The following is a 14,471-nucleotide window of genomic DNA, read 5'->3' as shown; positions in this document are numbered from 1 at the left end:
GTGATTATTGGGGTTTGCTAACTAAGCAACTATAAGCCTCGTACTATAATGAGGTTTGCTAGTTAAGCAACTATAAGCCCCAAAAACATATAACTATTGGGGTTTGATATATAACAACATAAATGTGATAGGCTTTTCTATATAACAACTATATGCCCCAAGAATACATATATCATAACACATAGAAACATACTATAGCACTTTTATATAAACATAACACATATAAGAACTATCCTATTTTCCTTACCAAAAATACCGGGATGATGAGAACAAGGTCGGGATTTTGGAACACTCCTAAAACCATAATTGAGAAAGGTGAGTATTTTAAAAGAAAAAGATGAAAAGAATGAACTACACCATCGAAAAGATACTTACCAACAAGAAATCTCAAGTTCGAAGAACTTAGATGCCTAACCAAGAATAGAGAAGATGTTTTAGGAATTGAGTAGAGAAAAACTATAAGAACTTAATGAAACAGTACTAAAAGGAACTTAGAATAAGGATACCTTGAATGCTTCTATGACCGAACTACACCTCGAAACCGAAATATACTATAAACCTTACTTCCTAAGTGTTTAGTAAGCTTATAATGATAAAGCTTATAGCCCCAACCCAAGTGTTTAACACTCTAAAGTAATCCTAGCAGCTTCTAGGCTCTGAACTCAACTTGATGAATGAAGAAATGGTTGGGTACTAGGTCCTATTTATAGAGTTCAAGAATGAAAAGATCTTCATTTAGCTTGAATAAAATAATGGCTTTTTAATTGAAAAACATTTGAATAATCGTTCAGCAGAGGCTGAAGACTCGGTCAAAAAGATTCTGGACTTATCAAGAGGTTAAGGATTAAAATGAGCTCGGTTTCAAAATCATTCAAAAACCATGCACCACAGCCGATATATCGTCGGACTGATGCTCCTGAGGCTCGTCGAGGTTTTCGTGCGAAGCTACGTGTTTTTTGTCTCCCCGTATGGCGATATATCGCCCCCTAGAGCTGCGATATATCGACATACGATGAAATATTATACACGTAATTACACTTTTTCAGCATAATTTGAATTGAGTAAACAACCTTGACTAAGTCCTTTAACGATTTCAAAGCTGCTGGCAGACTCTAGGATTTTCAAATATTTTTCTTAATAAAATATTCCTCAAAAATACTTAATTTCTCATTAAACATACACATGACAAGTGTTAATATATTATTGGGTCTATCTAAACCTTATATTATAATAAATATTATCTCAATAATCAGTCATATTAATCAAACCTTATGTTATAATTAATATTCTTAAACTACAGGTTAAACTTATAAAATCTACAAGTGTTACTACGAGTGTCGAACTAGGTCCCGGCTTGAACCAAAATCCACAGTTTAAAACATACTATAACTACTACTAGCTCTTACTATTACTACTACTACTACTATCTAACTATCTAAGTAAAGTTCTTGGAATCTACATAAAACACGTCATTTAGAGATTTTACGATATTTCACGTAATACAGCAGGCGACACATTGCCTACTAGTAGGCGATGCATGGCCTTCTAGGGTTTCTGGAAACGCTAGCCATCAGACGATGTATCGCCTCCTGGGTGGCGACGTATCGCCACCCCCTCTAACTTTGGACACTTCCAAAGGTCCATAAAATGCTCAAAATACCTCCAAACTTTTTGGGAACCCTTAGATACTTTTATGTATTACTTTCAACCCAAATTTTCATTTTCTATGTGGCTACAATTTTAAACACAAATTCACATCTACACTATGTGAATTCTACTAAGTGTTTATACCTTGCCTGTATTTTAACCCTTCATCATTTGTATTTAACCAATCATAACATTAGCTATATCAGCAGCAGCAGTAGTCTTCTTTTCTCCTCCCTTACTTGGTCCACCCATGATAGACTCGAAAGTCTGAAGCTCGTTCATGAGCTGCGTCAGACCATAGTTGAGTTTATTCATCACATAGTTGGTGGTGAACGACAGGAAAGCTGGAGAGAGACTGTTGAGGATTAAGCCAACTTGAGTCTTCTCATCTGTTATGGCTCGATGCAGTTCAACTTCCTAAAAGTAGTTGGTCATCTTGATCAGGTGATCACGAACATGCTAAGACGGTGCCATCCAAGCATTGGCATATTTCTTGGTGGCCTCAAAACGAGTCTACACAGACTTTGCACCGAACATGTCTTGGAGTTGATCCATGATTTCGTAGGCCGTCTCGACATTCTCCATCTTTGTCTTGAGAGTGTCGACCATACCTGTCAACATGTAGCACCGTGCCTTGTTATTAGCTGCCTTCCAACACTCATATTTGTCTCTTACAAACTTGGTAGCTCCTTAGCTAGAACTTTCGGGGATTCCTCATTTATGACGAACTTAGAGTTGTCACCAATCAAAACTAGGTTGATATTCTGTTCTACTTAAGGAAGTTTTCTCCAGTGAGTTCTTCATAAAAAGTTGAGAAAGGATGGGAGTCGACATAGCCATACTTAAAACTACATATTATCAATAAAATAGAAATCAATCACATTTGCTTAACAAAATTTCTATTCACTCTAATTTCTAGAAATAACACAACATATACCATAAATATGTAAGATATGGAAAAAAAATACCAAAATAATCACATCTTTATTTCTTTAGGTTTTTAACTATTCTATGATATCGTTGTCCCGGTTGGCGAGAGTAAAAAAAATATCATTAGTTAAATAGAGTTGTAAACTCATTTAATAATGGACATCATTATTAACAATCTACTATTGGATCAAAATAAGAACACAAAATCTCTTATTTTATGAGCAAGACCCATAGTTTCGATAATCATAGCTTTAGGCCTAGTAGTCACTGTAGGGGTGAGTCTAGTAGATTTTGACCTATAATTATCTATCTTTCGAAATCTAACATTTTCAAAATAACTAATGAACACCTTCTGTAGGGGCGCATCAAAGCGTCTCGAGGCCCCATTAAGCTATTGACCTTGTTAAACCCACGGTGGAGATCGAATATAATTCATAAAATAAGCTCATTATTAAAATAGTATTTTTATTATTAATTTTAAAAAATTAATGATTATGGTTCTCCAAAAAATTGTAAAAATTAAAATTTTTAAACCAAAATCCTATAATTTTCTATTAATTCTAAAGTGTCACATTGAAAAAAATTCAATTAAATTAGAATCAATTTGTTGCTAATCAATATTTAGGTTTAACTATTATAATGAACCTATACAATTAAGTCCAACTCAGGCAAATAACTCTTAACAATTGGGCTTGTATGGAGGAGTGTTGGATCCAGTATGTCGTTCCCACTACTAAGGCCCCATACTTCCATACAAGGTCCAAAAGATAGGAATTTAAACATTCGTTTTATTAATTATTATTAATTGATTAGACTCACTATAGTCATGTAAAGCAAATGAGACTTCACAAGTGGAACCACCCACAAGAGAGGAATTTAAACTTTACATTTTCTAATGGGCCCAAATAAAACCTATCATTTTATGAATGTTTCATTTAGCAAAATCCATATATTAAGCAAACATATGATCCACTATATGCATCTAAGCCCAATTGAAAAAATACCACATATAGTGCAAACAAACATGTTATAATTGGATGGGCCTAATCATGTTACTATATGAGCAAGTCTATGAATTTATGCAAAAATACCACAATTTATTTCATTTGAAAAATTACCACAATTAATTTTCTAGAATTTATCCAAAATTCGAATTAATTAAATTTTTGCATTAAAAAATAAGTCAATTTAAATGAAATTTATCAGTAATTAACAAAAGTTAATTTAAATTTTATTTATCAACAATCAACTTAGTTTAGGTCATTTTGAAAAATATTAATTTAATTTAACTATGATTTATCAACAATTAACCAAAGTTAATTTAAATCCCATTTATTAAAAAATATTTTATTCATTGTTTGAAAACTGTGATATTTTTAAAAATTTAACCAGTTATAAATTTTTAAAACAAATGTCATCTGCTGTTTTTGAAAAAATACCTTAAATAGTTAAACAAATTCAAATATCTACTCAACAAATTTTCAAATTTTAAATTATTTAAATATTAAAATTCATTGAATCATCAGATATTATTACTTTCAAATAAAAGATTTCAGAAATATCTTTAATATCTGATAAATTAATTCTAATATTTTAATATATTAAAATGTTTATAATTAATAAGTTAACCTATTTTTAAATTTGAATTTGAGTCTTTATTGAAATTTTTTTTTTTTAAAAGATCAAACAACAAAAATATTTTATTTCAAAAAATACATTTTTAAATAAAAGAAAAGATCTCATATTTTTGTATTAACCCATTAAAAAATACATTCAAAATTCAAATTTTAAGAAAAAATTTATCGCAGGTCGCAGCCAGTGAAAGTTGGTGGCCACGACCACGAGACTTTTCTAGGCATTTTTCACGTTCTGGCCGCGGCAAGAGGTTAATGGTGGCCGCAACCACTAGCCGCAAATACCCACCCAGGCCGCGGCCGGTGAAAACTGGTGGTCGCGACCATAGCACGAAAAAAAATTGTGTAATTTTTCAACCGAAAAATGTTTTCTAAATAATTTTTACCATTACTCAACATATCAAATAATTTAATTTGTTACCATGTTCATGCATGAAAATAAAGATTACCAAAGGCTCATAAACCAGTTGTTGGGAAAACGTATACACGATCTTGTTTACGTTAATGTAAATCATATATTAAACAAATTAATATAAGACAACCTAGAACATGTTTCTACAATTGAATTTAAACAGAGATAATGATAAAACACTTACATTATACGCAGTTGAATTTATTAGTCATTCATTTAGTTTCTCTAACCCTTGAATCATTTCTGTCACAGGGTATCACCAAGAAACTGAACTGATCTTTAAATTTCTTCACAACCTTCCAAAGTATCCTTAGAATCACCTAGACTAGAGTGGGAAATTCTCAATACACGAGATAGATACAAAGAGAAAAAGAATAGAAGAGAATATTAAGGCTTAGAAAATGACTTATCAGGCTATAGAGAGAATCTAAAACCTAGAGCATCAAGAATAGATCTGCTGATCTTCTCAGATTCACCACTTAGATCGTTTCAGTTCATCTCTCACTTAGCATACACTTTATAGGCTCAATTCGGTCATTTATTTTAATTAAAATAAAACCAATAAAATGATAGATAATATCAGCCATTAGGTAAAAATTCTCTTGGGCTTTGGGCCCGTGAAATTTCTCATTTAATTATAATCCCATGGGATTTAAAATCAAGGCTTGTATTATTCTCTATTGATTTAATTACTTAAATAATTATTTAAATCCTTTATCAAATTAATTATTTATGATTTGAACCTTGATTTAAACTTATTTATTAATTTAGACACTAATTTGTCTCAATTAATAGATTTTCCATAAAATCTCTTTTCTTCTCTAAATTGTATAACTGATGAAACTATTCAAAATTAACCTGGTCAACTTTGATAATTCTAATTGATAATAAAATTAATTAATTGAGACTATGTAGAAGATTTCATCCAAAGTACAGTGAGGACCACGGGCCTATGAAATCAAGCTCCAATAAGTTATCATAAATTTAACAAATAAATTTACTAACTTATTAATTCCTCGTGACTCCACTAAAGACTCAGAATTGCACTCTTGAATTCATAGAACACTCTATAAGAAATATAGATACTCTATTAGTTATCCATTGTTACAACAATAATTGTCGCTCAATCCTCTATAGACGGTCTACAATGAGATGGCACTAAAATACCGTTTTACCCCTCATAGCATTTTATCCTTAAAACACTTAGTTCCTTGTAAATGATATTTCAGTAAACTAATATTAAGATCTCTATCATTTAGCACCTTGAACTAAAATAAAAGGAAACCATTGTTTTACTTCTTTATTAGAAGCTATAGATGTTCACTATCTATGATTAACACTGTCACTCAATTATACTACTGAGTTCCCAAGGTGTAAGTATGGGCTAGTCCGTAGGGTAAGCTGATAACGAACAAGTTTAAAAACTTAAATAATACAATCAGTTAGAATACTAACCACTAAGAATTGAGATTGAATTGCCCTATGGTCAACTATATGATATAACTATAATCGATAAGAACGGTATGTTTACTTATCCTATCTACTATCAATATCGATCCAATCCGATGTAACAAATATATCTGATCTTATATACTTTGCTAATGTTCTGGAAAGAACATAACACTACAATGTGTAAGTAGATCATATCACAGATCGGCAAGTCAGTGTAAATCCTATGCACTGACTAATCTTAGGACTAACCTATTTTGAACATATAATCATATTTTTATTCCACTGTGATTACGTCACTATAAATATGATTAGCTATATCATCGGGATTTGATAGAAGCTTATATTAAACAAATAATCATGAAAATAAACATGTGGGCAAAGTAATTGACCAAGTCAAAAATTAATTTCTATTCTTTTATTGATAATAAAATGAGATTACAAAGAAATTGAGTTTTAATTTCTGCATAAAACCCCAACAGCATCTAGGTCACATGTATTCATAATATTAGTGGATCGACTAGCAGTAATTGATCTAAAGATTCCATTATCTCAATCTCGATCCTCTCATACCAATATGAGATTGAGACCACATAGTTGATCTTGGGAATTTTTTGATATTTACTTAATATTATTAACAATAATATAGTACATAAGCTACATATATACAATAATTCAAATAATTTATTCATTTAATTAAAACCATTTTCAACTACAATTGCTTTAAGGACACAATTCCACACAATCTCCAACTTGCCCTAAAGCAAATGAGGCATTTCCCTTAACCCCATGCTTCTTACATGACCATGAAAAGATTTAATAGATAACGTCTTTATGAATGGATTTGCAAGATTATCTTTAGAGGCAATCTTTAAGACAGCAACATTTCCTCGGTGGACTGTCTCTCATATCAAGTGATATTTCCTCGATGTGCTTTCCCCTCTTGTGACTTATGGATTCCTTTGAATTAGCTACTGCCCCAATGTTATCATAGTACAGAACAAGTGGCATATCCATGCCTAAAACAACTTACAAAACAATATAGAACTTCTTGAGCCACACAACCTCTTGAGCTGCTCCACAAGCTGCTATGTATTCTCCAAACTACAGTACCTCCTCCAAGTCTAAAAATTGATCCAGATGTCGATAAGATCAATATATCTAGTGGGGTTCACGTCTCCCTACTACATAACAGATGTTAGTGTTGGGTTTTTATGCCCTAATTAAAACCCAAATTCTTTGTAATCTCATTTTATTATCAATAAAATAATAGAAATAATTTTTTGACTTGGTCAATCACTTTGCTAACATGTTTTATTTTCATGATTATTTGTTTAATATAAACTTTTATTAAATCCCGAGCATATAACTAATCTTATTTATAGTGACGTAATCACAGTGGAATATAAATATGATTATATGTTCAAAATAAGTTAGTCCGAATATTAGTCAGTGCACAGGATTTACACACTCTACGATATGATCTACTTACACATTGTGGTGTTATGTTCTTTCTAGAACATTAGCAAAGTAGATAAGATCAGATGTATTTGTTGCAACAGACAGGACCGATATTGACAGCTAATAAGATAAGTAAACATACCATTATTATATATTCTAGTCATATCATATAGTTGACCATAGGTCAATTCAATCTCAATTCTGAGTGGTTAGTATTCTAACTGATTGTATTATTTGAGTTCTTTGACTTGTTCGTTACCAGCTTACCCTACGGACTAGCCCATACTTACATCTTGGGAACTCGGTAGTTTAATTAAGTGGGAGTGTTAATCATAGATATGAACATCTATAACTTCTTATGAAGAAGTGAAATGATGGTTTCCTTTTAGTTTGGTTCAAGGTGTTACATGATAGAGAACTCATTTCAGTAATTAAATTAGTTTACTGAAATATCATTTACAAGGAACTAAGTGTTTTAAGGATAAAATACAATGAGGGATAAAACAGTATTTTAGTCCTATCTCATTGTAGACCATCTATAGAGGATTGAATGAAAATTGTGGTTGTAATAATGGATAATTAATAGCGTAACTATAGTTTTTATAGAGCGTTCTATGAATTCAAGAGTGCAATTCCAAGTCTATAGTGGAGTCACGGGGAATTAATAAGTTAGTAAATTTATTTGTTAGATTTATGATAACTTATTGGAGCTTGATTTCATAGGCCCATGGACCCCATTGTACCTTGGATAAAATTATCTAGATAGTCTCAATTAATTAATTTAATTATCAATTAGAATTATCAAAGTTGACCAGGTCAATTTTGGATAGTTTCACAGAGTTGTGTAATTTTGAGAAGAAAAGAGAAATTAGGGCAGATTTATTAATTAAGATAAATTGATATCTAAATTAATAAATAATTTTAAATCAAGGTGCAAATTACAAATAATTAATTTGATAAAGGATTTAAATAATTATTTAATTAATTAAATCAATAGAAAATAATACAGGCCTTGATTTAAAGTCCAATGAGCTTATAATCAAATGGGAAATTTCACGGGCCTAAAGCCCATGATAATTTCGACCTAGGGCTGATAATTGACTATTATTTTATTTATTTTTTTAATTAAATTAAAGGAACTAATTGAGTCTATAAAAGGAGTGCTTAGAGAGCAAAACACAAGTTTGACAAGTCACAAGTCTGATTTTCTGATAGGTTTTATATTCTCTCTAAACATAAGTCCTTTTCTAAGCCTCTTAGTTATTTTCTCTTCTTCTCTCTGTATCTATCTCATGTGTTGAGAATTGTCCACTTAGGTGATTCTAAGGATACTTTGGAAGACTGTGAAGAAAATCGAAGATCGATTCAGTTTCTTGATAATACTCTGCGACAGAAAGGATACAAGGGTTAGAGAAACTGAAGGAAGACTCATTCATTCCGCTGCGTATACTATAAGTATTCTTATTATTGTTTATATTTTGAATTCAATTTTAGAAACATGTTCTAGTTTATCTCATATTAATTTTTTTAATATTAGATCTACATGAAAATAAATAAATATCTTGTATAAGTTTTCCTAACAACTGTCCTCAAAGCCTTTGGTAATCTTTATTTTCATGCATGAACATGTTAAAAATTGGATTATTTGATGTGTTTGAATAATTGGATGGTTTTTCATGGTTTTACGATGTATATTGATTTTATGTGATTATTATCAATTTTTAGGTTATTTTGTTGTGTTTTCTATGCTATTAATTTTTATATATGCTTTATTTTGTGTAAAACATGTTAACAAATAATTAGAAAATAGTTTCGGTTTGAAAAATTGCTCAAAAAAAATTTTGGAAATTTTTTGGCCTGGCTGCCCATGCACGCGTGCACCTGCACGCACGCCCTACGTGCGTCGCCCGCGCGCACGCACGCGATGAACAGTACCAGGTGCTATTCATCAGTTTTTTTTTTAAATTAAAGAAAAATAAAAATTGTGAAAATTAATTATTTATAATCAAAGCCAAAAATATCAAATTTGTTTTTGTATTTAATTTTTTTTTAAAAAAAATAAGATATTTTTGTTAGTTGAGATTTAAGTAATTAGATATTTTATACAAGATTTAAATTCAAATTTAAAATTAGACTAAAAACTTAATTTTAAATCTTTTAATATATTAAATTATTAGAATTAAGATATAAGATATTTAAGATATTTTCTTTTAAATTCTTGATATTTTTATTAAATCTTTATTTGAAATATAAATATTTGTTTATTCTATAGTTTTTAATATTTAAATTATTTGAAATTTGAAATTTGTTAGTTAGATATTTTCATGGATATTTGAATTTGTTTAACTGTTTTAAGATATTTTAGGGTTGTTATAACTATTTATATATATTTTTTTTAAATGGTTAAAATATTAGCTAATAGTTGTAACAACACAAGATTTTTTTTTTGAAAAATAGTTTAGATTTTGATTTTAAAATTTAAAATTGGTTAAATTTGAAAATATCATTTTTTCGAGCCAATTAATAAAATATTTTTTTAATAAATGGGATTTAAATTAACTTTGGTTAATTGTTGATAAATCATATTTAAATTAAATTATTTTTTTTTTCAAATTAACCTAAACCAAGTTGATTGTTGATAAATGAAATTTAAATTAACTATTGTTAATTGTTGATAAATTTCATTTAAATTGACTTATTTTTTGTAAAATTTTTATTAATTTGAATTTTTTGATAAATTCTAGATAATTAATTGTAGTATTTTTGCAAATGAAAGAAATTATAGTATTTTTGCATAAATTCGTAGAATTGCTTATATAGTAACATGATTAGGCTCATTCAATTATAACATGTCTGTTTGCACTATATGCGATATTTTTGCAGTTGGGCTTAGATGCATATAGTGGCCCATATGTTTGTTAGATATATGGTTTTTTCTAAATAAAATATTCATAAAATGGTAGGTTTTATTTAGGCCCATTAGAAAATGTAAAGTTTAAATTCCTCTCTTGTGGGTGATTCCACTTGTGAAGGCCCATTTGTTTTGCATGACTATAGTAAGCCTAATCAATTTATAATAATTAATAAAATGAAGGTTTAAATTCCTGTCTTTTGGACCTTGTATGGAAGATTGGGGGCCTTTGTAGTGGGAACGACATACTGGACCCAACCCTCCTCCATACAAGTCCAATTGTTAAGGCCCATTTACCTAAGTTGGACTTAATTGTATAGGTTTATTATATTAGTTAAACCTAAATATTGATTAGCAACAAATTAATTCTAAATTAATTGAATTTGTTTCAATGTGACACTTTAGAATTAATAGGAAATTATAGGTATTGACCCTCGATTTGGCCAACGACACAGAATCAAATATACGACAAAAGATAAAACGACAATTAAGAATTCAATCTAATGGATAAGAAGAAAACACCAAGGATTTATAGTGGTTCGGCCCCAAAGAATGGTAATGACCTACGTCCACTTAGTGCTATTATTAATATTGAATCTCACAGCCGTGATCAAAGAACTAGGGTTCTTTAGTTTCACAAACCTTGGGATAATTACAATAAAACGATGGATAATCACACTATAGCTTTCTCTCTCAATACTTAGGAAAAAGATTCAGAGATCAAAAGTCCCTTTCGAGGAGGGTTACATGGGCCAATGGGCCTTAACTTCCCTTAATAAGTGCGTATCAAGGTAATAAAGAGGAAATATTCAATGCAACTATTATAGGATTACAATCTTCGAAGGAAATAAATCAAATTATACGACCAGCCTGGTTGTATCTACTAGTTAAGCCCGACGAAGCGATGTGCCTCTGGTCGATAGTCGAATAGTACCTCCGCCATGTGCCAACCACGTGTGAGAAATCCTTTCCACATCATCAGCAGCCGTTTTTCAGGTAAACATTTGCCCCCCCAAGTTTATTTATTGCGACCAGCAAAAAGTAAAATTAGGAAATTGACCTTTCGCTTACCCCACCAAACCTGTTAGAGCCGCCCATGCCCTCTAAGGAAAAGCAATCAATCATGTCTAATCAAACCTTTTTTTGGTTTCCCAAAAAAATTTCCGACGGCTATTACACTTCCCCAAACTCAGAAAAAAGTAATTCATGATTATCTCTTATATCATGTCGCAGTCACTATATATAATACCCCAAATCCATATTTTTACTTTTTACTTTTTTCTCACCATTTTCTCGTCAAGAACTCTAAAGAACCTCGACTTTTCAAAGCCCAAAAACTTAAGGAGCTTCCATTGCTGTCCTGAGGATCCTTCGTTCGGACGACTTTTCAAAGCTTGTGTTTCAGACCTGTAACGCCCTACATCCTTAGAGTCGTTACTAAGTGAGTTTTTAAGATGAAACAGTGTGCAATGAACTCGCTAATCGAGGTTTTGAACAAAAGTGTGACTGACTAAAAGTTAAGGCTGTAATCTTTGAAAATGCGTTGACTCAATAAAAACTTCTAGTATTAGACAATTGGGATCCCAAAATAAGGTTTGAAAACTATTTACATCTTGAAATAAGTTTACAGTTGATCAGTTACAAAATCATAGATTATTACAGCCACTTTCAAATTAACCCCCAACCAAAGCAGTCGGGCAGGCCAAACATGTACGCGTCGCTTCACGCTCTCCGTACTCATGGTTGGTTGACTCAGTCTTTGCCCTACCTGCAACACGGAGCACCCGTGAGTCGAAGCCCAGCAAGAAAAATCATGCAGAACATAACATATGCAAATATATATGGTTAATCATATCAGATAATCCGCAAATAAACAAGTCAACCATTAGACAAATCAAACACGGCCATGCCGCGCCAGAGCCTTACCGAAGCCTGGGGTATCGGTTCTCACCGCGAGGATAACTCATGTATCCCTTGGGTCCCACCCTGAATATAGCATCCCATGTGCTAGGTGTTACTTTCGGCCCACGGCCGCCCCGGCCTACGCCGTACTCGGCCCTTGCCGTTCATTTCATCATAATCACACATATAGTACATTCAAAATAATCATTCACACACATCATGATTCATTTAAGGTTAAACATTGCACACAACACAATCTGGGCCATGCCCTGCAATCATCTCATCATGCAACATGCAATATAGGGCCATGCCCGGCAATCGCACTATGGGCTCATGCCCTAACCTACGGGTGTTATAGTTTTCTTACCTTTCCAATCAATAGCTTACATCACCTGACTCCTTGAGCACGATCCCACCCGAGCCTTAGCGCACACCTAGGCACAAACATAGGTCAGAGTCAACACCGAACCCCAAGTCCGAGTACCTAGCCTCGGGACCAATCCTGAGCCCCCGGGAAGTCCTAAATCCCCAAAACAAAGCGGCGGAAACGAGCCCCGAACCCTAGGTCAAAATCCCTCATAAAAACCCAAAAATTCACCTCTGTGAACAGTGCAGCGCTACAGCGCTCTAAAGAGGGCGCTGTAGCGCTACAAGCAGAACACTCCCCCCAGAACAGGGGCTAGCGCTACAGCGCCCACTGACTAGCGCTGTAGCGCTAGTTGCAGCCCAGCAGAACCAAAAATCACATCCTGCGATTTTCTCCTCCCATTTCAACTCCAAACTTGTCCAAACCTTTTCCAAACCCAAAATCAAGCTTATACACACTCCACACTCATCCCAAGCATCCCAAGAACTCAAAACCCAATCACATTCAACCCAAATCTCAAAATCTAACATGAAGAACTCAAAAACCAGAAATTCAATCAACAACAAAGTTAAAGGCTTAGAATTCTTACCATTGATGCAATTTCGACCTTGATTCAACCCTAGGCCTCCTTAGCTTGTTCATCCTCAAAGCTTGCCCAGAAATCCCCTAAAGTTCCCAACAACTCAGTTCAAAACACAACTCAAACCAGCCAAAACCCTAAAACAGAAATCCTCAAGAACTTACCTCAAGTTTCAGATGTTCTTGCTAATCCTTGCCAAGTCTTCAAGTGTGACCTTAAGATTCTTGATGCACAGCCTATCCTAGCTCCCCACTGAGCTTGACCTCAAGAAAAATGAAGAGAAGAGGTGCTAGAACCCCCAAACCGATCCCTTAGAAAACCCATCAGTTTTCTCTCTTTTCTTTCTTTCCTTTTTCCTTTCTTTTTCAGCCCCCTTACTCTATTCTACAAAATCCACTAAGTGTATAAAGCCTTATTTATTCTATCTTCAAAAGCCAATTGACCAAAATGCCCTCCTTATTAATTCTAAACCCTTTTTCCCAAGTAGGGCCATTTTAGTCATTTACCCAATTCCCGCTAATCCTCAAGTGTCTCTAATATTTTCCCGTTGCTTCCCAATACCTGATAAATCACCAAATAATTATCCCCCATCATCAAAATGAATCCCAATCTATTTCTCTGAATTCCTGTTCATACCTCCAGGCTCGCCCCGAGCCGGGTATAAATTCCCGTCATGAATTTCCGCTAGCCTGCTCACTGGGATCGCCTCGAGTCACAATTCACAGATACATCCACATCACAATGTGGTCTCAACAATCATCACATATCAATGCAGTTATGCCCAACATGGCCAAAATTACAATTATGCCCTTCTAACACGATCCGGGCCTACATGCATACTAACATACATAGTCATGCATCTCAGATAAACAAATGGTCATATAACATGCTTTAAATCATAACCATGCATTTAAATCATTAAAATCACACATAAATCCCATCATGCCCTCCTGGCACGCTAATCAAGGCCCTTAAGCCTTAATAGCGGATTTGGGTCGTTACAACTATCCCCTCCTCATAAAAATTTCGTCCTCGAAATTTATCCAAACACATCAGTCAATAAACCCGCAACTCTGACCATAACTTCCAAGGTCCACCGCCTTTACTTTACTTTCAACTACACTCTTCCAAGGCCCCACAAGATCTTGTCTAATAGCCATACTCTCGATAGCCTCTCG

The sequence above is a fragment of the Humulus lupulus genome, chromosome 6 (assembly GCF_963169125.1).
Source record: "Humulus lupulus chromosome 6, drHumLupu1.1, whole genome shotgun sequence".
NCBI lineage: Eukaryota > Viridiplantae > Streptophyta > Magnoliopsida > Rosales > Cannabaceae > Humulus > Humulus lupulus.
The sequence above is the reverse complement of the archived record's forward strand: the minus strand, read 5'-3'. Positions refer to the sequence as shown.